We start from the raw sequence: 24544 nt of genomic DNA, 5'->3' as shown, positions 1-24544 counted from the left end.
ACTGCCAAGCCATGCCTTCCCTGGACCAGAAACAAGCTTCCTAGGACCGGTTTCTGGCATTACAGCCGTCTTCAGCCAGGCTTGCTTGAATCCAGTGGCAAAGTGAGCAAGGGACTCACGTCTGGGCATACCCTGCCAACTTATGGCGAACAAAGCGGTACAAAAGGGGCTGGTGATGGCCGGGTCATCTGAACCAATCAAACACTCACACCCAGTCAACAGATCTGGGATTAATCCATCACCGTTCTTTAGCCCACTCTGCCACCCCAGTTGACAGGTGTGAGTATTTGATTGGTTCAGATGCTCAGTCCATCACCACCCCCTTTTGTACCTCATCATAACTGTTGGCACTTTTCGTGTCCTCTGTGTTACGCTTCATTTCTAGGCATATTTCTTTGCCTCTCTATCTGCTGTGCTGTTACACACCAAAATTGTGCTCTCAACGTGCCTTCATTCGGTGTCCGTGGTCATTGTCCCGGTCTGCTCACCTAAGTGCTCTCATATGGCTGTCAAGCTTGCTTGATGCCTCTTTCTGCTTATTGCCTTCTTGCGATTGCGTCTCTCGCATCTGGGCTACTCATGCAAACCCTACAGTAGGGTTCTTGTTCTACTTCATGTGGTTTTACCGTCCACACGGTATGCTTCTGTTTTGTCCAGTCTTCCACTTGACTATCATGCTTACTGTAGTCCTGTTTTGGGTGCTTCTGATGATTTCAGTCAGCCCTTTCCCATGCCTCGTGACAGGGTGACTCTCCAATGGCATGTCTTCTGTTTCTACTACTACTGGCTCTTTATATTCATGGGTCGGTATCCTGCCAATACTGTCCTACGTATCTGGCTGGTACAGGATTCAACTGTGTTGACTCTGTCACACCAGTTGTCTTCCCTCTGGGTTTTATTTACGGCCAGCACATCAGATGCGAAGTCATGAACTTTTCCTTTCACACAGACATATCTAACGTATGTTTCTTTCCTTTACCCGGTATACATACGGGGAGTTTATGCTGTTCTTGACATCTTGTAGTACCTTTGCCTCCCAATGTTTTTCGCTCTTCTGAGCTTCATCATCTGGTGTGGCTGCGCTGGTTGCAGTTTCCACCGTGGGTCGTCACCTTGTTGACCGCTATGTTGCTTCAGAAACTTCTGGGGTTCAGTAACAGACCCGCCTCCTTTATGGGTATGGCTTTGGTATCTATTCTAAGTTAAGGAATCCGAGTTACTTACCTTCGGTAACGATGTATCTGGTAGAGACATAGTCTAGCCGCAGATTCCTTAACACCCGCCTGTTCTCCTTGTTCTGCGAGGACCTTTTCAGGTTGGGCTTTCTACGCCAGCCTCCCTTCAGGTGGTTTGATCCTTCTGCAGGGGGACGCTTTCACTTCGCTTCATCTTTACTACTAGAGTCCCTCGCCACTTATATTTCGCAATCAGAACCTTTTTTTCTGGTGGGCAATTTTAATCATAATTTTGACGACCCTGTAAATATAGACACTAAGGGTCTGGTATCAGCAATGGAGTCATTAGGGTTCTCACAGAGGATCCATGAACCTACTCACAAAGCAGGTCACATCTTGGATAACATTTTTGCCAACTTTGGTCTATTAGCAGACCCCCCTTGGGCACTGACCTGGACTGACCATTGTGCACTTACTTTCACAGGGAAGGCAACAGGCAGAGGCAGCAAGCCCCAACGCAGAGTGATTCCTCAGAGAGCTTGGAGGAAAGTCACCCTGGACTTGTTTAGTCAAGCTTTTAGATCCTCATGTTTTGATAAAGAAGAGGCAAGTGACCAGGCCTTAGATAAATGGGAGACCTCTATTGCAGACACATTAAACATTATTGCGCATTTTATTGCGCATTTTAGAGCAATACGGACGAGGGATAGAGTGAGCTCAGCTCCCTGGTACTCCAAGACTCTTAAAAAGGAAAAGGCCCAGTGCAGAGGGAGAGAAAGAAAATGGAGGAAAACCAAATGGCTTGAGGATAAACAGGCTTTCTCAGTGGCGCACAGTCTATTTAAAAAACTGCAATATAATAAGGAAAGATCATTTAGATATTCGAATACGTGAGGCGAACAACTCCTCCAAGGAACTCTTAAAAATACTTAAGGAGTTCACAAATCCCACAGTAAACACGCCATCCATTACCCCGACACAAATGCTATATAATGATCTAGCAAACCATTTTAAGGAAACAATTGATAAGATATACTGCTCTTTGGAAGTTGGGAAAGTGCCTAGCGGGATACCTCCTCTGGGGGAGAAACCCCATACTACCCAGATCAGACTCTTTCTCAACCATTACTATAGAGCAAGTTTAAACGTTGCTGGCTGAAACTAAATCCGGCACTCCAACAGACCCGATGTTGCCATTTAAAATGGTTGAACTAGCATCTATTTTAGCGCCCTCTTTAACTGAGGTCTGTAACTTCTCCCTGTCTACAGCTACCTTCCCAAGAAACTGAAAAAAGGCGCATATAAAACCTCTGCTTAAAAAGACATTGGCAGATCCGACTGAGTTGCAAAATTATAGACCAATCTCACTTCTTCAGAGTAGTTCAAAGGTCATGGAGACTTTGGTAAATAAGCAACTGATGCGATATTTGGAACAGCTAAGTCTACTCAACTCCTCGCAATCAGGATTCCGTGCATCCCACAGCACTGAGGTGGTACAAAAGGGGGTGGTGATGGACGGAGCATCTGAACCAATCAAACACTCACACCCAGTCAACAGATCTGGGTTTAATCCATCACTGTTCTTTAGCCCACTCTATCACCCCAGTTCAGACATGGCCATATGCAAATCAGTCTGACCCTGTACCTCATGGTAACAGTCCAGCCTGAACTGCCAAGCCATACCTTCCCTGGACCTGAAACAAGCTTCCTAGGACCGGTTTCTGGCATTAAAGCCGCCTTCAGCCAGGCTTGCTTGAATCCAGTGGCAAAGTGAGCAAGAAACTCACGTCTGAGCATACCCTGCCAACTTATGGCGAACAAAGCGGTACAAAAGGGGGTGGTGATGGACGGAGCATCTGAACCAATCAAACATGTCTGAACTGGGGTGGCAGAGTGGGTTAAAGAACGGTGATGGATTAAACCCAGATCTGTTGACTTGGTGTGAGTCGTTGATTGATTCAGATGCTCTGTCCATCACCACCCCCTTTTGTACCACTTTGGATAACTAATTTTAAACTCACTTTTCTATTTGAAATTATTAAATCCTCCTTTACCTTTTAGAATTATCTGGCCCCGTCACCACTTTCCCTGTCCTGATGAAGACCCCGTCTAAGGGCTCAAGTAAACCTCCCATGTAGGGGTCGAAACGTCGGCGGCTCTACTTGTCTTGTCATCCGGCACTACCCAGGATCTAAATATTTACAAATGTGACCGTAGAATGATTTGTGTATTAGTTTAATTGTACTTTTGGCTTGAATAAGTTACAGCCTTCTTTACATTAATTATGAATGGTTTTGCTTTGAATATGAAATTGTGTCTTTTTCTGTGATTCACCTTACTTTTTTCATTCCACACTTTATCTTTTCTCCCTTTCCCTTGTATATGGGGCTTTATTAATTTTTACGTCAAATATTCGAACTAATTCAATAGCATATTGTGATTAATTGACAATTTTGCTTTATTAAACATGATGAACTTTGCAAACATAAAGCTTTCAAATCAATAATTGCGTAGCCCTCCTTGATACGCTATTCCTCTGGGACCCCTATATATGTATCATTTGGCACCCAGGTCCCAGTGACGCTTTGGGTAAAACCCCCCTTTGGTAACACGTCCATGGACGACGTCAGGGCGCAGCTGTACGGTGCCGCCCCCGGCGTGCAGAGGTGTTGCTGCGGAAAGTTTTCCGGATCCAGTCTGACGCCTGGGGATATTCTAAGTTAAAGAATCTGCGGCTAGACTATGTCTCTACCAGATACATTGTTACAGAAGGTATGTAACTCGTTTGTTTCCACCAATGATCCAGAGGAGTTGAGACCAATCAATCAATCAGGGAATTGTAATCGCTCTACTCCCCCGTGAGGGTCTCAAGGCGCTGGGGGGCGCAGATCTGTTTAGCTGAAGAGCCAGGTCTTGAGGGTCTTCCTTAAGGTGTTCAGGGAGGGGGCATGTCTGAAGTCTGCCTGTAGCTCATTCCAGGTCTTGGCTGCCATGTGAGAGAAGGGTCTTCCGCCTGCTCTGGCTCTGTGGATGCACGAGGTTACGGCCAGTGCGAGGTTGGAAGATCGGATGTTTCTTTTGGGTACGTGGATGTTGATTCTCTCGTTGAGGTATCTGGGTCCGTTGTTGTGTAGGAAACTCTTTTCTCCACGGGGAGCCAGTGGAGACTTCGTAGGTGTTGACTGATGTGTTCGTGTCGGGGGATGCCGAGGATGAGTCTGGCGGCGGTGCTCTGCATTGTCTGGAGTTTGCGAAGTAGGGACTTGTTGATGCCGGCTTAGAGTGCGTTTCCATAGTCCAGTCTGCTGGTGATGAGTGCGTGGGTGACTGTCTTCCTAGACTCCGGGAGACTCTGGGAGACCTAAAACCATGTGCACAGACCATTCCGACAGAAATTGGGATTAGCCCTCATTGGCAAGTAGATACTACCCATCAGTATTTGAGCGCCATCTAGGAGTTACTCTGTAAACATATAGTGCTACTCCGCATCTGCCAGTATATCGATACACTTGAAGGGGACCATGGGTCAGATCCAAATGAGTGTCCCTCTCGCATACTCGCATACTCTGCAGTAGCGTTGTCGCTTCCAGTGCCTTTGTAGCTTCTGATCCCCCTCCTTGCCAGTGTGTTTCTCCTGTAACAAGGTGATATGTGACACCCTTTATTTAAGGTATACATGTACAGTGTAGCTTTTTTTTAGCAGTTTCCATGCCCCAGAATTTCCAGGTCACTGTTATCTCAGCCATGTTGTGTGAGTATGTGTAACAATGAAGAGCCCACGGCCGAATACCCTGACAATGCGGATGTGGCCCGACGATACCCGTGTGGTGATTAGGCTGATCAAGAGGAGCAAAGTATTCCCAACTCCCACATCCATTGGCAGTAGAGCAACATATGGCTGTCGAAACAATAAAACTGTGGAGCTGAACTCACAGTACTTTGTTCAACAGGCCCTGAAAGACCCGCTAGTGGGGTAAGTACCATTGGGCTAACCTAGCTGCAGCTAAGACAGTAGCCTAGCTGAGTATGCCAGTGAAAGAAATGTGTTGGAGGTGAAGGCACACCAAGCTGGGTGTAGGAGCTAAGAACATTGCCCTAGCAGGCATTATGCATTAAGTGTGTAGTTGTCAGTGGAGCAATTAGTCTCTGAGTTCAGGAGTTGGTATACTGTGCCTTTGGCCGTTTGATCCCTCTCCCGTTCCTACGCGCTATATTAAGCGCTTTTTCGGAAATGTAGCGCTATCATGTCATGACCACCAATAGTTCACTGGCTACAGGCGCCCGCAGACACACACGCGCCTCGACTGGCGCTCTCTTTTGCCTATTGATAAGTGCATAGTCCGACGATTAAGACTTTTTTGGTCTGCTGAATTCTATCGCAGACTTGCACACACCCACAGGCGGGGCACCGAATTTACCTTTAGTACCCCACGTGGGAATGTGTGGGTTGTATCACCAGAGCACAGAGTCACTGTTGACAATTGACACGCCTCTGATCTAAGATACTTAATTGTCTGTATGTCTTTTCATGTGTGTTTGTCTCTTTTTTCTTTCGCATGTGCATTTTAATTTTTGTGTGGTCTCCAAATTGTGAGAACCTACCATTTTTGTTGCACTTCTTTTTGACAGTATTTTTCACTTTCATGTCCCTTGGTAGGGTGGGCCTTAGCGCGCCCATACCGCCGGGGTTTATTACACTATAGGTCCTGACGAATGCCAGGTAAATTAAAACCGACATCTGTAGAAACATGTTGTCCAGCACTTAAATCTAGAGGAAACAGGCCATGCAATTTATCTGGCTGAGTTTTCCCACACATACTTTTAATATGTCTTATTGATCAGGCAATAAAGAATTTTTTGATACAATTAAGGCATTTTTAATCTCACCACTAACACTTTCTTCAGTCACTTACACAACCACTTAGCCACTCACGACTTCACATTACCCGCTCCGCAGTAAATCTGGCGTTGAAGCACACTGGAACTCCCAGTGGGGCCCGATGATGAAGCATGGCACCGACCAGGTCGGTGAGTGAGGGCTTTCTATAAACACCAAGAGGGTGTTTCTACTTTCTTCTCTTTGTGCTCTGAAGCCCGTCCCTTTCTGACGAGCTCTGAACACTCTTCTGTTGTTAATGATGATCAGTGGGGAATAAGAGTGTTCCCTTTTCCCTACCTCTCTTTTTGTTGATACGTAATTAGCAGTGCACAGCTGTGAGAGCCTTTCTCAGCTAAGGTTGGTGGATACATCTACCTATTCCCAACCGCAAACGTTTTTTCTCACTAAACTACTTTTGAGCTCCACATCGTGGGAACCTGGGACTAACCTATTCTGAGGCCGAAATAGATACAATCATGTGCAATTCCTCCCTCTTCGCTGACTCTGCAATCTCGCAAGCCATTGCCCATACTTCGGATTGGGTCAAACTTACCGAGCAGAAACGAGATCGCATTCGCACCATTATGCATGGAACCATTCTTAAACAATACTTGACATCTAATACGGCACCACGAGGGCTCCTGGTAACCAATGCCCCCGGATTTTTCTTAATGACGCCACCTTTCGCAAGGAATGGTGCAATGATCGCGTGGCACTGCACGCGTGATTGGCTCGTTTTAATAATTAAGACCGCATTACGCCTATCTGAGGCCCTGATGGTCGAAATCCAGGAGACTGAATCCCAGTTCCGGGCCACTGTGACCGGCAACAAGAAGAAGCTTGACGAGATCAACCGCGAACTGAACGAGTATAAGGAGAACTTGATGCAGTTGAAAGTCAGCAAGTTCCAAAAGGACCTGAAACGGTTTGAATTCAACAAAATGTACCCTTATGCTGACCCCAACTTTATCCCACCAACAAGGAACAACAAGGACATTGACTACTCTGATGACAACTCTTCGAATAGTAGTGGGTCTAGCAATGGCTCCAACCGGCAAGGACGGAGAAGAGGGAATAGAGGCAACCGTGGAAGACCTGGGTACTACAACCAACAACCCAGATGGCCAGCAGCGTTTCCACCAGGATGCGGACCACCGCCCCCCTTCCCCTTCCACCAACCACAATTTCCACTAATGGGATGGAATCCCGCCTGGCAACCACCTCAGTTCCAGGCTCAGTATCAGCCGCCTGTTTTTAGAGAGGGGCCGGAGAGAAAGGGGCAAGAGGAGAGGAACCAAAAACCAGGTGTCCTGGGACACAGAAGACCCGGTAGGCAACCACACCAGGAGCAAAACACCGCTTCCAGGAACGAGCAACCTGTAAACGCAGTGAGTCTTGTCACCAACCTATCAGACACAGGACTAACCCCAATTGAATTAAAGGTCCTTGAAAAAGGTCTTGGTTTCGTTCCCACGGCACGTCCAGATAAGTTTAAATTGCACTGCGAACTTACTGATTTCTTTAGGAAATTAAAACTGAAGGCCTTCTTCAAAGGTAAACATGATCCCAATGCGGCCCTCTGGAATGGGGACACAGGTCTTCGGACCAGGTCAACTTTCACCCCTCCACCCCACACTATACCCGCGGCTATCACAGCCTTCGAAAAAGCTGTTTTCCAGGATCTAGAGTCATGTGAGGAACCTACCACATTTGGTAACTTCAGCACTGCTGAGTACCAAGCCTTGGAAACCCTGAAGAACAATACGGCGATCACGTTGAAACCCGCTGATAAGGGTGGCGGGATAGTAGTTCAGAACACTGCAGACTAGGACAAAGTCTGCCAGGAACTATTGAACAACACTAGGAACTACACCCTCCTTAACCAGGACCCATCCACGGAACTCCAGAATCGTATCAGTGGCATGGTTAAGGAAGCAGAAGAGAATGGATATCTATCTAAAAACGAGTCAGGCTTTTTGACAACGAATAAGGGCTCCGTCCCGTATTTTTACACGCTGCCAAAGACACACAAAAACAAGTCTCCGCCTCCTGGACGCCCAATAGTGTCTGGCATTGGCTCCATACTGGAACCACCCTCAATCTTCTACGATCATTTCCTTAAGCCTATCATCCAAGACACCCCCACTTACCTGAAGGATACTAAGAGTCTCCTCCAGCTCTTACAAACCATGTCCTTTGAAGAGGACACAGTGATTTTGGCTTCTCTGGACATAGAGAGTCTATACACTAGCATCCCACAGGATGACGCCATCAGGGTACTAGGCTCCGCTTTGGACTCAGTAACTTGGAAATACAATACCCCCAAGAAGTTCATCCTGGACTGTGCAACCATCGCACTTAAGGATAATTTCTTTGCGTACAAAGGCCAGATCTACCTCCAGTGCTCTGGCACTTCTATGGGCAGCACTTTTGCCCCTAGTGTGGCCGGTTTGTATGTTTATGATTTTGAGGCTAAACACATCTTGTCGACTACCCAATCTTTCGCCCCTAATATTTATTTTTGGAGGCGATATATTGACGACATCCTCCTAATTTGGAAAGGGAGCAGAGCCCACCTCGACGAGTTCCTTGGTTGGATCAACATGGCTGACAAAAACCTCAGGTTCACCAACACAGTCAGTGTGACGGAAGTGGTCTTCCTGGACGTGGTCATCACCAACACAGGTACATCACTCATGACCAAAACTCATTATAACCCTACCGCAAAAAACAACCTATTAGAATTCACCAGTTTCCACCCTCGCCCCCTGAAGGTGAATCTACCCTACGGCTAATACCTGAGGATTAGGCGAAACTGCAGCAACATTGAAGACTTTAAACAACAGTCTTCAGGTCTCACGAGCAAACTACAAGCAGGAGGATACCCGAGCCACATCCTCAGCAAGGGTTTCAAACGGGCACGGAATCAAACATGGGAAGCCCTCCTAGAGATGCCTGTGAGAACCCCCGAGGAACCACCACTAACTTGCATGACGACCTACAGCAGTCTTTCCAACCTGATGAAAAAATCCATCAATAAAAACTGGAAAATCATCACAGGCACAAAGAAAACATGAGAAAAACCTCTGTTCTCTTTCAGAAAGGGACACAGCCTGAAGGACGCCCTAGTACACACCCGACATAAAGAGATCATGGATACCCCGATCCGTAGCATCACTGATGCATGGGGTATACCCAAAATCACGGGACACTTTCCTTGCTCCAACTGCAGCGTGTGCCATCTGACGGCGGCCACCAAATCCCTCTCATTAGAACAAGGCAAAACCTGGACACAGAAAACCCACACCAACTGTAACTCTGTTAATGTGATATATCTAATCACATGTCCCTGCGAGCTACAATATATCGGGATGACAACAAGGAAAGTCAAACAGGGGATCTGTGAGCATAGAAGCAACATAAATTGTAGGAAATTAACAACTAAAATGAGTGACCATTTTTTACAGACCAACCATACCACGAACGACCTGAGTTGGACCATAATTGAGCAAATAAACGGAGGCACGAATATTTCTGACAGACTTTTTGAGAAAGAGCAGAGGTGGGTGTACCGCTTGGGTACCCACATCCACGGACTAAATGATGATATACCGTGGGCATCTATCCTTAAATAATTCATTCCTGCCCTTTGTCCTGTTCCTTGTTACATTATCAATATTTGCTGTCCTGCCTACATGTGTTCAACTATTTGGCACACCTTATGAGTCATACACAGTGGTAGCTCTTGCACACTCGGACTGTACTTATTCCACCTTCCGATGTCACAATGTTAGCTCACACAATATGAAATCCCCCTCACAAATGGGAATGTCAATCTTGGGGCATGATCTTTGGCCCTTAATGATATTCTTTGGGTCCTTGACATACGCGGAAGACCTCCCCGGTACTTGTGCTATGATGCAGACGCTGGTCTCTTTTCGGATCCGTTTCACTTACGCGGTACTTCTGACATAGGCTATATTCGGTTTACAATGATTGTCTCTGCACACTGTCAAAATACCCCCCTTTGGACATGCGCTACGATCGAGATGTGCACACTCTATCACAGCGCTATTTCACCATACTGCCTGTGCTGTACCCGTTGCAGAGTGTTTTTGGCCTTACATCATTACTGCTGCCCCCTTTTCCCTCATTTTAAACCTAAGCGCATTCTCCGCTTGTATTATTGCCTCCACTGGATTCAATACAGTTGTCATTGAACTAGGTCGCGGTTAATCCGTGGCGCTCTAGTCTTCTCAGAGCCGCCCTTCCATCCTCACTATAGCGCGGCCATTGATTGGTTCCTATCACGCGCTCCCCCACGGGCCCCGCCCATTCAGGAAACGCGAGCGTCCTCGCTCTCGGTCCATATTAACTCGGCTCCGGCTTCAGTCCTGTAACCACGGGACCCGGTTACCGAGGGCAGACGCAGGTACCAAGCGGGTGCTAGATGCTGAGGGCGTAAGTGCTTACGAAGTGACGGAATCGCTACCAGCTAAGTGTATTGCCTCTCTGTTTTTACCTCTTTATAGTCTAATTCCTGTGTTCCCTTCCTCCTCTAGGGTGTGCCAATTGCAGCACCACCCCCCTCCCGAGGTCTATGGTGCGATCATTTTACACCTGTCAAGTGAGAATTGTTTTATCATTATCATTTATTTATTTGTTTTCCTGAACTAAACAGGGCTTATTGGCCTTTGGCCGTTTGATCCTTCTCCCGTTCCTACGCGCTATATTAAGCGCTTTTTTGGATATGTAGCGCTATCATGTCATGACCACCAATAGTTCACTGGCTACAGGCGCCCGCAGACACACACACGCCTCGACTGGCGCTCTCTTGTGCCTATCGATAAGAGCATAGTCCGACGATTAAGACTTTTTTGGTCTGCTGAATTCTATCGCAGACTTGCACACACCCACAGGCGGGGCCTCGAATTTACCGCTAGTACCCCACGTGGGAATGTGTGGGTTGTATCACCAGAGCACAGAGTCACTGTTACAATTGACACGCCTCTGATCTAAGATACTTAATTGTCTGTATGTCTTTTCATGTGTGTTTGTCTCTTTTTTTCTTTCGCAGGTGCATTTTAATTTTTGTATGGTCTCCAAATTGTGAGAACCTACCATTTTTGTTGCACTTCTTTTTGACAGTATTTTTCACTTTCACGTCCCTTGGTAGGGTGGGCCTTAGCGCGTCCATACCGCCGGGGTTTATTACACTATAGGTCCTGACGAATGCCAGGTAAATTAAAACCGACATTGGCAGAAACATGTTGACCAGCACTTAAATCTAGAGGAAACAGGTCATGCAATTTATCTGGCTGAGTTTTCCCACACATACTTTTAATATGTCTTATTGATCAGGCAATAAAGAATTTTTTGATACAAGGCATTTTTAATCTCACCACTAACACTTTCTTCAGTCACTTACACAACCACTTAGCCACTCACGACTTCACATTACCCGCTCCGCAGTAAATCTGGCGTTGAAGCACACTGGGGTGGCACTCGGCCACTCCCAGTGGGGCCCGATGATGAAGCATGGCACCGACCAGGTCGGTGAGTGAGGGCTTTCTATAAACACCAAGAGGGTGTTTCCACTTTCTTCTCTTTGTGCTCTGAAACCCGTCCCTTTCTGACGAGCTCTGAACACTCTTCTGTTGTTGTTAATCCTGTGCTCAGTGCCAATATCCTTCCACAGTGCAGTTGTGCTGTGTATGGCACCCTGGATAACAACTTTTTTGATGACATCACACAAAGTGTAGTTTGCGTGCTTTGAGAGGGCTTTGGAGTGATGCGGGAAGGAACATCCCTAGTCATAGTCTCTGCGTGTTGCCGCATCTCTACCAAGTTCCACTCGTCTGCAGGTTCTGTGATGAAATACGACCTCTGATCAATGATCACCCATATTTTTGTGGGAAATATCAGCGAGTATTTTAGACTAGTGGCTCGCAAAACTTAGAGATGAGACCTGTTATGCTGGACTACGTTAGTGGAATCTGGGAATATCAGTACATATGTATTGTCAAAGGTTATCCTGCCCGCCCGCCGGGCAGCACTCACAATTGCGTCTTGGTCTCTGTAGCTCAGAATTTTAGCTATAATCGTCCTGGAAGATCCTCATGGTGTAGGGTGCTGGGTAGGTGCCCAGAGTGCCCTCCCAACGTTAAAGTGGGAAGAGATGCCAGCAGGCAGAGCTTAGGTTGAGCCAGGTTACAATGAAATGGTGGGATCTGTGCCCTCTGCCCCCTCTGGGAGTCCCAATGCAGACATTGTTTTACCACATGCGCTCCTCTGCATCCAACACTTTACTTTTCAAGTAGTGGACCTTGTCTGTGAGGTCGGTTATCTGTTTACTGAGGCATGCAAAGTGAGGTGGAAGGTCTAGTATGGCCGTTTCCTTGATTCTCACTCCGTCTGAGAGCTTGCGCTGATCCTCCTGTAAGAGCTCCAATTCAATCACCAATGCATTCACCTTGTTGCCCATGTCTGTTCTAGTATCCTCTGTCACTCCAAATATCATGTCCAGTTTCACAGGTGATTGCTCTGGGAGACATCGTTTATAACGCATTCAATACATCGCATGCCATTTCAGCGCAAGTCGTTACAACGACTTGCTGTAGGGGGCAGAAGGTGTGTGAATTTGTTGGATTTTCAAACCAACACCTTCCCTACTGTTGTACACACTGGAGTTGGAATAGTAAATTATACTATTCCAAACTCCAGCAACCCCTCCCCTTACAGCAAGTTGTTGTAACAACTTGAGTTATAATGGCATGCCTACAAAGCGCATGCATTGTAAAGAGTGCTATTCAATTTCTCCTGTATGGATTCTGCCTGTGTAGCGGAGCCTTCAGAGCCACCCGTTGAGGCCTCTACTCTGCTTGACATCTCAGTCAGGGCCACCACGTACGGGGAGGGAGGCCTGTCCAGCTCTGTTCTTCACCATGTGTATCAGTGTGTCTGTAGAAGGTACTGAAGAACTGAGGGTGGTGTTCAGTCTAGTCAGATGAGTCAATGCTGCTCAGTAGGAGATTTGTCTTAACCCCAGCCACCGGTTCCAGCAGTGTACAGCCGGGGAGGCACAAGCAGTCTCCTCTCAAGCCACGCCGCTGCTGGCCTCTAGTGCAGGATACTGGCCAGTGATGCACACCTCAGGAGGGGGGAGGTGGGGTCCCATCCCCAAGTCAACTGGCTCAATTCTGCTGAAGTATCTCGGAGAGGTGGGGGGCAACTCCCCGTCCCAGAAGGCTCAATTCAACCCACAGGGGATAAGGGGATGAGAATTCCACACTTAAAGTGTCTTTCTCTGCCAGCAGGGCCCCACACCTCATGGTGGCGACCAATCCGGGTCAGCAGGCAGTTCCCAATAACCTGCCCTGGGCTTCGTCTCTGGGAGGCGAGTACATGCAATGGGTCACATCTGTATCAAGAGGGATGATTTACTGCAACCAGTGGGTTTTGTGGGCGGGGCAGACACAGCCTCTGTATCTCTCAGGAGTTGGATGGACAGAGGAGCCAGGGTGAACCCACCCATCCAGTCCTGACTTCAGGGGGCAGGGTGTTCCAAGGTTTCGGGGCCATCCCAGAGAAGGATATTTTGTATATTTTCTTCTAGTGGAATCTCTGTGGTTTCAAAAGAAGGGTGTTGGAGCTTCTGGGGGATCTGGTGCCACCAGAAAGTATGAGCTTTTCAGCAAGATACCTGGGAGTATTGGAGTAAAGGGCTTTATGTGTCATGCAAGCAGTATTTAGCTGAATTCTTACTTCGTATGGGAGTTAGTTGAGGGATTTCAGATCAGAGGTGTTGTGCTTGTTTCTTTTTGAGCCAGTGATAAGTCTTGCAGCAGCGTTGAGCTAGGCCCTTAGTTGTGCCAGTTTGGATCTGGGCAAACCAGGGAGGATAGCACTTCCATAGCCCAGCCTAGGAATCACTAAGGATCCCACTGCCTGCTTGAAGTCGTTTAAGGGGAGGAATGGTTTGAGTTTTCTTAGTGTGTTCATTTGGTGATTCACTCCTTTGGTGGCGGCACTGATGTGCTTATGTATGTTGAGGTTCTTTTCGATAATTGGTCCTAGTGATCTTGCTGAATCGATGACCTGAGGAATGCAATTGAAGGCTGTAATGTGTTTCAACCAGTCTTCAATGACAGGTGGCTGGTTGGGTGGGGCAATTAGGAGGAATTTATTTTTGTGAGTGTTTAGCATAAGATAATTGGTTGCAAGCCAATTATGAAATATCTGTCGGGCTGTGTTGAGGGTGCTGATGTCTTCAAGGGAGGAGACTTTTAAGTATAGTTAGCTATTATCAGCATTTGGTAGAGGAAATTAGATAAACTCAGAATTTCCGTTAGCAGCTCTGTGAACAGGTGAAAAGAGTGGGCGAGAGAGCCGAGCCCTAAAAAAAAACACCTAATGTGACCTGAGTGGTCTGTGATAGTGAATGATTAAACGTATATACATTTTTCTGGTGGAGTAGTATTTTACTTTGCCAATTTTCCTGATCACATGTGCACATCAGACTAAAAAGAATTGCACTTCAGTGTCGTGCTGGTGTACTAGTATTTAACTTTGCCAATTATTTTTTTCTTTCCATTCTTTATCTGTTTATTCAGTCATCCTCATGTGTTAACTGTTTGACTGCTGGTATTTCACACAATAACAGATGATGTCCATTCTGTATTACGTTATCAAAAGCTTCAGTATTATACATGTGAATTCGTAAGCAGACAATTCTTCAGAATTCTTTTATGCCAGACTCAATTTCACCAATGGTTCTTTAGTAAACTTTGTCAGAGGAAGAATACCAGCCATTATTGTGCTTAATTTGCAGCACTTGGAACACTTTTTTTAATTGCCTTCTTTCTTTTCATCTTTCTTTCTTTCCCACCTTCTTTCTTTGTTCTTTGCTTCTTTCTTGCTTTCTTTAATTACTCTTTCGTTCTTTCCTTTTTTCATTCTTTCTTTCCCTTTTCTTTCATTCTCTTATTCCTTCTTTACTTTTTCTATTCTTAAATCTTTCATTCTTCCTTTTTTCCTTCCTTCCTTCATTCCTTCTTTCTTTCTTTTTCTATTACATTCCTTCATTTTGGCTTTACTTATTTGATTTCTTCTTTCCTTTTTTCTGTCATTCATTCTTTCCTGCTTTCTTTCTTTCCTATCTTCTTGCTTTCTGTCTCTTCCCTTCTTTCTTGCTTTCATTCCTTCTTTCTTGGCTTCTCTTCTCTTGTCTTTCTTTCTTCTTTCTTGCTTTCCTTCTATTTGTTTTATGTTCTTTTTCCCCTGCTTTCAATTCTTCTTTCTTGCTTTAATGCCTTCATTCATTATTTCTTGCTTTCTTTCTATCCTTCTTTACTTCTTTCCTTCTATCCTATTTTCTTGCCTTCCTTCTTTTGAGGTCAAGCCTGGAGCCCGCGTGCATGCGCTGCTCTGCGAGACTTCTTGTAGCCATTGGCTTGTGTCATTGTCCGTCCTAAATACTGGCTTCTGATTCGTCAATAGGCTTGTTAGACCCTCCTTAATACCGCCTCCTCTTTATTTGTCACCTCCCATAGCGACTTGCTCCTTTACTTCTGTTACACGGTACATGTTATTTAGACTGTGAGCACTATTTTCTATAATGAGGTTCTTCTACAGAAGGCTTGCTTTGGGGGCCGTCTTTACTCCCCCCCCCTCCAGTTGACATGCCTTCTTTTCCCCTCCCCCCTCCCGTTGTCTGTGCCTTCTTTTCCCCTCTCCCTGCAGTGAGTGTTGGCAGGTCGTTCTCCCTGGTGTCCGTGTTAGCAGGTTGGTGGCAGGGTTGGCAGGTCTCCCTCTCTGCGGTTAGAGGTGGCAGGTAGTCTTCTCTGGGGTCAGTGTTAACAGGTCTCCCTCCCTGGTGTCAGGGTTGGCAGGTCTCCCTCCCTGCAGTGATTGTTTGTAGGTCGCCCTCCCAAGGGTCAGTGTTGGCAGGTTGCCCTCCCCGGTCGTCAGGCTTGGCAGGTCTCCTCCCTAGTGTCAGGGTTGGCAGGTCTCCCTCCCTGGGGTCAGAGTTAACGGGTCCCCCTCCCTGGCTGGTGTCAGGGTTGGCAGGTCTCCCTCCCTGGAGTCGGGGTTAGCTCATCTTCCTCCCTGGTGTCATGGTTGGCAGGTCTCCCTCCCTAGGGTCAGGGTTAGCGGGTGTCCCTCCCTGGTGTCACTGTTGGCAGGTCGCCCTCCCTGGTGTCAGTGTTAACAGGTCTCGCTCCGTGGTGTCAGATTTGGCAGGTCTCTCACCCTGGGGTCAGGGTTAGCGGGGCTCCCTCCCTGGTGTCTTGGTTGGCAGGTCTCCCTCCCTGGGGTCAGGGTTAGCGGGGCTCCCCCCCTGGTGTCGGGGTTGGCAGGTCTCCCTCCCTGGGGGCAGGGTTAGCGGGGCTCCCTCCCTGGTGTCATGGTTTGCAGGTCTCCCTCCCTGGGGTCAGTGTTGGCAGGTCTCCATCCCTGGGGTCAGTGTTGGCAGGTCTCCATCCCTGGAGTCAGTGTTGGAAGGTCTCCATCTCTGGGGTCAGTGTTGCCAGGTCTCCATCCCTGGGATCAATGTTCACAGATCTCCCTCCCTGGGGTCAGTGTTAGCAGGTCTCCCTCCCTGGGGTCAGTGTTGGCAGGTCTCCCTCCCTGGGGTCAGTGTTGGCAGGTCTCCATCCCTGGGGTCAGTGTTGGCAGGTCTCCCTCCCTGGGGTCAGTGTTGGCAGGTCTCCCTCCCTGGGGTCAATGTTAGCAGGTCTCCCTCCCTGGGGTCAGTGTTAGCAGGTCTCCCTCCCTGGGGTCAGTGTTAGCAGGTCTCCCTCCCTTCAGTGAGTGTTGGCAGGTCTCTCTCCCTAGGGTCAGTGTTAGCAGGTGTCCCTCCCTGCGGTGAGTGTAGGCAGGTCTCCCTCCCAGGGGTCAGTGTTGGCAGGTCTCCTTCCCTGGGGTCAGTGTTGGCAGGTCTCCCTCTCTGGGGTCAGTGTTGGCAGGTCTCCATCCCTGGGGTCAGTGTTGGCAAGTCTCCCTCCCTGGGGTCAGTGTTGGCAGGTCTCCCTCCCAGGAGGCGAGTGTTGGCAGGTCTACCTCCCTGGGGTCAGTGTTGGCATGTTTCCCTCCCTGCAGTGAGTGTTGGCAGGCCTCCCTCCCTGCAGTGAGTGTTGGCAGGTCTCCCTCCCTGGGGTAAATGTTGGCAGGTCTCCCTCCCTGCGGTCAGTGTTGGCAGGTCTCCATCCCTGGGGTCAGTGTTGGTAGGTCTCCCTCCTTGGGGTCAGTGTTAGCAGGTCTCACTCTCTGAGGTCAGTTTGGCATCTCCCTCCCAGGGGTCAGTTTTGGCAGTTGTCCCTCCCTGGGGTCAGTGTTAGTAGGTCTCCCTCCCAGGGGTCAGTTTTGGCAGGTGTCCCTCCTAGGGGTCAGTGTTAGTAGGTCTCGCTCCCATGGGTCAGTTTTGGCAGGTGTCCCGCCTAGGGGTCGGTGTTAGCAGGTCTTCCTCCCTGGGGTCGGTGTTAGCAGGTCTCCCTCCCTGGGGTCGTTGTTAGCAGGTCTCCCTCCCTAGGGTCGGTGTTAGCAGGTCTCCGTCCCAGGGGTCAGGGTTGACAGGCCTCCCTCTCTGGGGTCAGTGTTGGCAGGTCTCCATCCCTGGGGTCAGTGTTGGCAGGTCTCCCTCCCTGGGGTCAGTGTTGGCAGGTCTCCCTCCCTGGGGTCAGTGTTAGCAGGCAGGGCGGGCCCTAGGCATGTGCAAACTGTGCACCTGCACAGGGCCGCCAAACCCCAGGGGCCGCCACGACGAGGATTTGTGCCGGTGCTTTCCGGGGCTTACCACCGGCACTTATTTATCAGGCCTGGGTCTAGACCAGCTTGCCACTGTCATCTCATATCAACAAACTGACCGTGCATCAAAAATTAATTAAATCGATCGTGCACAAGATTCGCACTCTCACGTTGTTTCCCTTGAAGAGCTGAGACAATTATAAATCCATTTTGTGTTGCCGGTGGCCGGGCCTCTGATTGGCTGGATTTGGTCATGTGTGGCTGCGGCAGGCGCAGCGGCTGCGTGCGTGCGTAACCTTTTTAAAATGACACAATGCCATCCCGCCTTATGATCACGAAGCACACACGCACCGACAGTCCGCCACTATTATTTGCAGAAGGAGCATGTCATGAAGTGTGCAGCACCAGCAGTCTCGGGTAGGAATTTCTTCAATGTCAAGTTTTACTGACAGACAACGTTTCAGAATAATAAAACAGACATATTTGCTGTAACAGATATGCCTTCTCAGCAGCAAAGTTTACCGAGGTCAATTTACTTAATGTTTTAGGCACATTTAAATGTATTCCGTGTACATGCTCTGTCCTTCCTCTCTCGCTCTTAAACTCTGGCACGTCTCCATGGACGCAAGAAAGGCCCCTGCAGACAGTGCAGCCCCGCAGTGCGGTGGGTATCAGGAGCTCCGGGGTGCCCCTAGGCACAGTGTGCTCACTGACTGGATTTGGGACCAGTTCGTTTTACAGTTATGCTCCTGCGCACATGTCCCACGATGTGCATCACAACAAAGATTCACATGAGCCATTAGTTACACATGGTGCACTGCAAGCTGCGCGCCAGTGCGTGGTCTTCAGGGCGGGGCACAGGTTGTGACAATATTGTGTCAAGCTCGATGTAAACTGCACATGTGCGGGGGCGGTGGACCATAATTTGGCAGCAGTCTGTTCCCGCTACAGAAGCTGCAGGTCACAGGTGAGACAAGTGAACTAAACTAAGTCATCACGATATTACAATCACGTCTTGCGGTGAAGGTGCTGTATTTACAGACCCCAGGGTAGCCGAGCCCCACAATTTCCTTATTGTTAATGCCCGCGCTCGTGGGTATGGATTGCTCCCAGCAAGCTTTCCGTTTACTAGCATGCACGTGAAAATCTCTGCCACTTCTCAAATTTGGAGCCCAGTAAAAGGACACCTCATTAGCGGCATCACTGCATTAACCACTGCTCGGGTTACAACACACCAGCTACTCTGTGGAAGTTCAGGTGTCCACCCAAAGAGCAAAAATGCTCGAGTTAGCTCTATTTGTAAAACGAAATCTAAAGCATCATATAGGTTAATCTACGCAGCCCTTCTTCCAACTCCATGTCCTGGCGCATGCCGGTTAGCAGTTTTAGAGGCCACTATGTCAGTCTGTGTATATAGTTTTCGGTATTGGATTTATAATATTATGCGGACAGTTTGAAATCCTTCTCCAGCCCCTCTGTAAGGTAAATAGAGAAGCCTGCAGAAATATTTACATGCATACAACTAATTAAGCAGTCTGATGTTAAATGGGTGGTTAAATCTGCATGAGACGTAGTGGTTGATTGTGCATGAGGCATGGGTGTCAGTCATTGGAGGGTGGCATTTTCTGGTTTGAGGAAATGAATAGTCAGTTATTGTGTATTCAATTTTGTGTATTCAATTTTGTGCATCTTACTATGCACTTGTGTGTACTGTGCTCCACAAGCGCCCCGCCTCCTCTCCATTTGCTTTGTAGTCACTTACAAATACATGACGTCTATTACAGCATTGCTTCCAGTATATTAATTGCACCATAGCAGGCAGTTTTATCTTGAGCAAGAAATGCACATGTAAACTCCAACCCCAAGAATTATGAGCCCGTTTTGGATAAGGTGTGTATAAATAAGGCAGATGTTCTTTGTTTTAACAAAGGTATGCAGTGTAACGATGAGACCTGCGTGGCATTGGGAAGCACATCTAGCGACGTGCAGAACAGAGTCAAAGATTATCCTGGAGTTAGGCATGGGGTATGCGAGGCACTCTGGATTGTATGTGGGAGGGTTCTGGCTTGGAGAAGTGTGGTGGGGGCTTCAACCTTTAGACAGAAGACCATTGACAGAGCCAGTGTGCATTTTAGCATGGCAATATTAGAGGGTTAAGGAAGCCAGGTTAGGCCACATGAAAAACCGAGGCCTCAAGCTTCTGTACATGGCCTGAGCCTGGGGTGTAGGTTTTGGGGAGCACAGCCGCCAGCAACTTCAAATTAAAAGGAGGGGGGGTCAGGAGGAGGTGGAAGGGAGATTCTCAGCCTGGATTTTTGAGAACAGTTAACAATGTAGAAAGATAATATGTAAAGCATTGTATTGTTATTTTTGATAGTGTCATGTTAGTATTTTACTTATTTTTTACTTATTTTGTGGAATCGCACAATTGCCCAGTGTGTTTGGTCAAAACTGGATGGAGCTTAAACAACGTTGCAGACGATTTTGTGTCCTGCTGTCCCTCAGTCGCATTCTAGGGACATCTGTGGCAATCGCAAATACCTTTCTAGGTGCACAATTAAACTGCGAAATTTGTGAAAAAAAATATGATTTAATCAATATTTTAAAGTAAGGTTTGGGGTTCTCCCAAGATTGTTAGAGGCAAATTAGAATCAAACACTGCATTTTGATGCACTTTGCACCAGAAACATTGGTAAAATCTAGATCAGACTGAAAGACAAAGTCAAGGAAGATTTATGGTATGCCCCAAGGGATTTTGAGAAAAAATATGTAGCAAAAATACCACATTACAAGGACCCTCAATCTAAAGCATTAATGAAAATGAATGATATTAAATAAACAACGATCAAAAACACGGAGGGTTTGATGGATGTAACCTGTCAAGACCTCGAAGAGACGGTGCCCGGCATGCGGAAACGTCAGGGGATGGTGAATTTAGAGGTTCTCGGGATGCAGATTTCTGGTTTGCTACACTGCCAGTCCGTCCGTTCAAAAACGCGGGTTCAGCTGTCATCTAAGAATCATATGTAATGGAAATTATGAGAAAGTGAATAATGCTAAAATATCTAATTACTTGGCTTAACTAGTGTCACCTTCCTGAGCTCCGCCCGTCCGGACCCACTCTTCCGGGGCCCCCACCTACGCTCCCTGCACAGGGCCACCATGAGCCTAGAGCCGGCCCTGTAGCAGGTCTCCCTCCCTGGGATCAGTGTTAGCAGGTCTCCCTCCCTGGGATCAGTGTTAGCAGGTCTCCCTCCCTGGGGTCAGTGTTAGCAGGTTTCCCTCCCTGGGGTCAGTGTTAGCAGGTCTCCCTCCCTGGGGTCAGTGTTGGCAGGTCTCCCTCCCAGGGGTCGGTTTTGGCAGGTCTACCCCCCATGGGTCAGTGTGGGCAGGTCTCCCTCCCTGGGGTCAGTGTTAGCTGGTCTCCCTCCCTGGGGTCAGTGTTAGCAGGTCTCCCTCCCTGGGGTCAGTGTTAGCTGGTCTCCCTCCCTGGGGTCAGTGTTAGCAGGTCTCCCTCCCTGGGGTCAGTGTTGGCAGGTCTCTTTCCCTGGTTTCAGTGTTGGCAGGTCTCCCTCTCTTGGGTCAGTGTTAGCAGGTCTCCCTCCCAGGGGTCTGTGTACCCCTCTGTGTTATCATCGGCATGGCTCTCTGGCAGTAAATGTCCGTAGTCCTTGGCATTGTGTACTTTTGACCTGGAAGAATGCTGCTGGCGGCCTTTCAGGCCTAAACGACAGAAGCGCCAACTGTCAGACATATTGGCATCTCTCCCCGAACTAAACCATTCACACCAGAAGCACCTGGCGGAAGTGTGACCAGGTCTCCAGGACAGAACCAGAAATGGTTGGACCCCTCCGGAGCATTGATGCTAGCAGCACTTCTTAGCACTGATATCCGCACTCCTGAATAGAAACAGTGTGGACCAATAGCATTCGAATTAGCAGCACTTTCGGTCAGAGAGCCAGGCAGCTACCATCAGCCGCACTTCCTGGGGGCGTGTGAGCCTAGCAAACACGCCGTGCTGGGTACGGTGGCAGCAGGCATTAATGATTATGGCGCCACCTTTGACAAGTGTTCTAAGCGTAACCTGTCACGAATGTTGGCTTCACTTCCTGTGACAAATGTTATTCGCTGGCAAATGTAGGCGACGTGCTTTTGCACAAATGCATTCAACACTTTATGGCATATAAAGATTGTTATCTCCCTCTACCCTGTCATGGCGGAGAGTGGCAGGCCAGCACTTGTGAGGGCAAATGTCGGCAGCACTGCCAAGCTAAACTTATGACCGCTCCAATTCGGCTCACCTGACATACTTCAAAATTCATCTTCTCTGTACCTGAGAAAACAAGGGAGAACGCTCTCGCACACATCCTTCCAAATGGATTTAAACTGTGGCTTTTTAAAATGTTTCATTTATCAAATAAAAACATGGTATTTAAGTATGCCACATTTTGATAGCAAAGTGAAAATGTTCAGATGAATTGTTTGTTGGTAACATTCCCGCTCTTTGTCACAGGCACCCTTTCCTGGTCGGAGCTTGTTATGTAGTAGTACATCCTCTGCACGGGTAGCAGACTTTAGAGCGCAGCCTGCGTGCTGACGTGGCAGTGCATAGTTTGAAGAGTAACGTGGCTTTGAGAAAAAATTCAGTACATCTGTCGAAAAAGGTCCTTCAACTGCAGCATTGGTGGTTCAGTGGTAGAATTCTCGCCTGCCACGCGGGAGGCCCGGGTTCGATTCCCGGCCAATGCAGGGCACATATTTTTTTAAATGTTTAGTATAAATAAAACTATTGATTTCTAAGTTATTGAACGTAGGAAAGGTGTTCTATATCTGTTGAAATAATATGCTTTTAATGTTATATCATCTTCACAGATGTGGGTGCACTGAGTGATGAACGCACTTCTCTGGGCAGTTATCTTCTTGATATTAATTGCATAACAAAGTTACTTTTTTAAGCCACTTGAGTCTTCCAGTGTAGCGAGGGCGCGCAGTAGTGACTTACTTCAGAAATTTTGTGGGGCGGTAAAGGGGCCGAGGTTAAAAACTCAGACACCGTATGACGCCTGACATATCCCGCAGTAACATAAATGTCGAGTCAGTAGTTTATTCTTTTAAAAAAGGACTTCGACTAATTGGTGAATATGATGTAGCTCCTCAGTGTTTGGCGCTAGATTCCTCATAATGTTGCTTGATGGGGCAGTACATGGACTCTGTACATCAAACTCTGGGCTCTGCGGAAGACTTCTCAAGAGCTAATTTGACAGTTCTCTTAGCTGTAGCATTGGTGGTTCAGTGGTAGAATTCTCGCCTGCCACGCGGGAGGCCCGGGTTCGATTCCCGGCCAATGCAAAGCGTAATGTTTTATTTTAGTACAAATTATAAGTATTACCTTTCAATTCTAATTTTACTTTGTTAAGAAGAGAGTTTACCAGTTTAGGATTCAGGTCCTGTAGAACTGCACTGAAGGAGTCATTTGACCCAAGTACTATAATGCTGAAAAACAGATTTGTACTGTTCTGGGGTCATTTTAAAACCTTGATTGGAGTTTAAGTTCCGTCATGGGAGGAGTTGGTGGACGTCGAGGGGACGATGACATTTGAGTCCTTTGTGAGGTAGGGACAGGTTGCTAGGAAAATGGACTTAAGTTGCTCCCTATCCTGTTAAGTTGTGTAAACCATTGCACATTACTTGCGTATCTGGCATCTTAAACTCGCACATTGGCACTTTAGCTGCATCATAACAGGGCCGGCTCTAGGCTCATGGTGGCCCTGTGCAGGGAGCGTAGGTGGGGGCCCCGGAAGAGTGGGTCCGGACGGGCGGAGCTCAGGAAGGTGACACTAGTTAAGCCAAGTAATTAGATATTTTAGCATTATTCACTTTCTCATAATTTCCATTACATATGATTCTTAGATGACAGCTGAACCCGCGTTTTTGAACGGACGGACTGGCAGTGTAGCAAACCAGAAATCTGCATCCCGAGAACCTCTAAATTCACCATCCCCTGACGTTTCCGCATGCCGGGCACCGTCTCTTCGAGGTCTTGACAGGTTACATCCATCAAACCCTCCGTGTTTTTGATCGTTGTTTATTTAATATCATTCATTTTCATTAATGCTTTAGATTGAGGGTCCTTGTAATGTGGTATTTTTGCTACATATTTTTTCTCAAAATCCCTTGGGGCATACCATAAATCTTCCTTGACTTTGTCTTTCAGTCTGATCTAGATTTTACCAATGTTTCTGGTGCAAAGTGCATCAAAATGCAGTGTTTGATTCTAATTTGCCTCTAACAATCTTGGGAGAACCCCAAACCTTACTTTAAAATATTGATTAAATCATATTTTTTTTCACAAATTTCGCAGTTTAATTGTGCACCTAGAAAGGTATTTGCGATTGCCACAGATGTCCCTAGAATGCGACTGAGGGACAGCAGGACACAAAATCGTCTGCAACGTTGTTTAAGCTCCATCCAGTTTTGACCAAACACACTGGGCAATTGTGCGATTCCACAAAATAAGTAAAAAATAAGTAAAATACTAACATGACACTATCAAAAATAACAATACAATGCTTTACATATTATCTTTCTACATTGTTAACTGTTCTCAAAAATCCAGGCTGAGAATCTCCCTTCCACCTCCTCCTGACCCCCCCTCCTTTTAATTTGAAGTTGCTGGCGGCTGTGCTCCCCAAAACCTACACCCCAGGCTCAGGCCATGTACAGAAGCTTGAGGCCTCGGTTTTTC

At 47.5% G+C, this 24544-nt stretch overlaps 1 protein-coding gene and 2 non-coding genes across 4 annotated transcripts in view; all 3 read left to right on the top strand.

Moving 5' to 3' along the window:
• Nucleotides 1–24544, top strand: part of VAC14 (VAC14 component of PIKFYVE complex) — a 1981056-nt gene that overhangs the window by 710198 nt on the left and 1246314 nt on the right. The window lies entirely within an intron of this gene.
• TRNAG-GCC (transfer RNA glycine (anticodon GCC)) lies at nucleotides 22478–22548 on the top strand. Its single transcript has one exon. It is a non-coding gene; the product is annotated as a tRNA-Gly (tRNA).
• TRNAG-GCC (transfer RNA glycine (anticodon GCC)) lies at nucleotides 23078–23148 on the top strand. Its single transcript has one exon. It is a non-coding gene; the product is annotated as a tRNA-Gly (tRNA).

Source organism: Lissotriton vulgaris, chromosome 12 (assembly GCF_964263255.1).
Source record: "Lissotriton vulgaris chromosome 12, aLisVul1.2, whole genome shotgun sequence".
Taxonomy (NCBI): domain Eukaryota; kingdom Metazoa; phylum Chordata; class Amphibia; order Caudata; family Salamandridae; genus Lissotriton; species Lissotriton vulgaris.
This window is presented reverse-complemented; position numbering and strand designations above follow the sequence as displayed.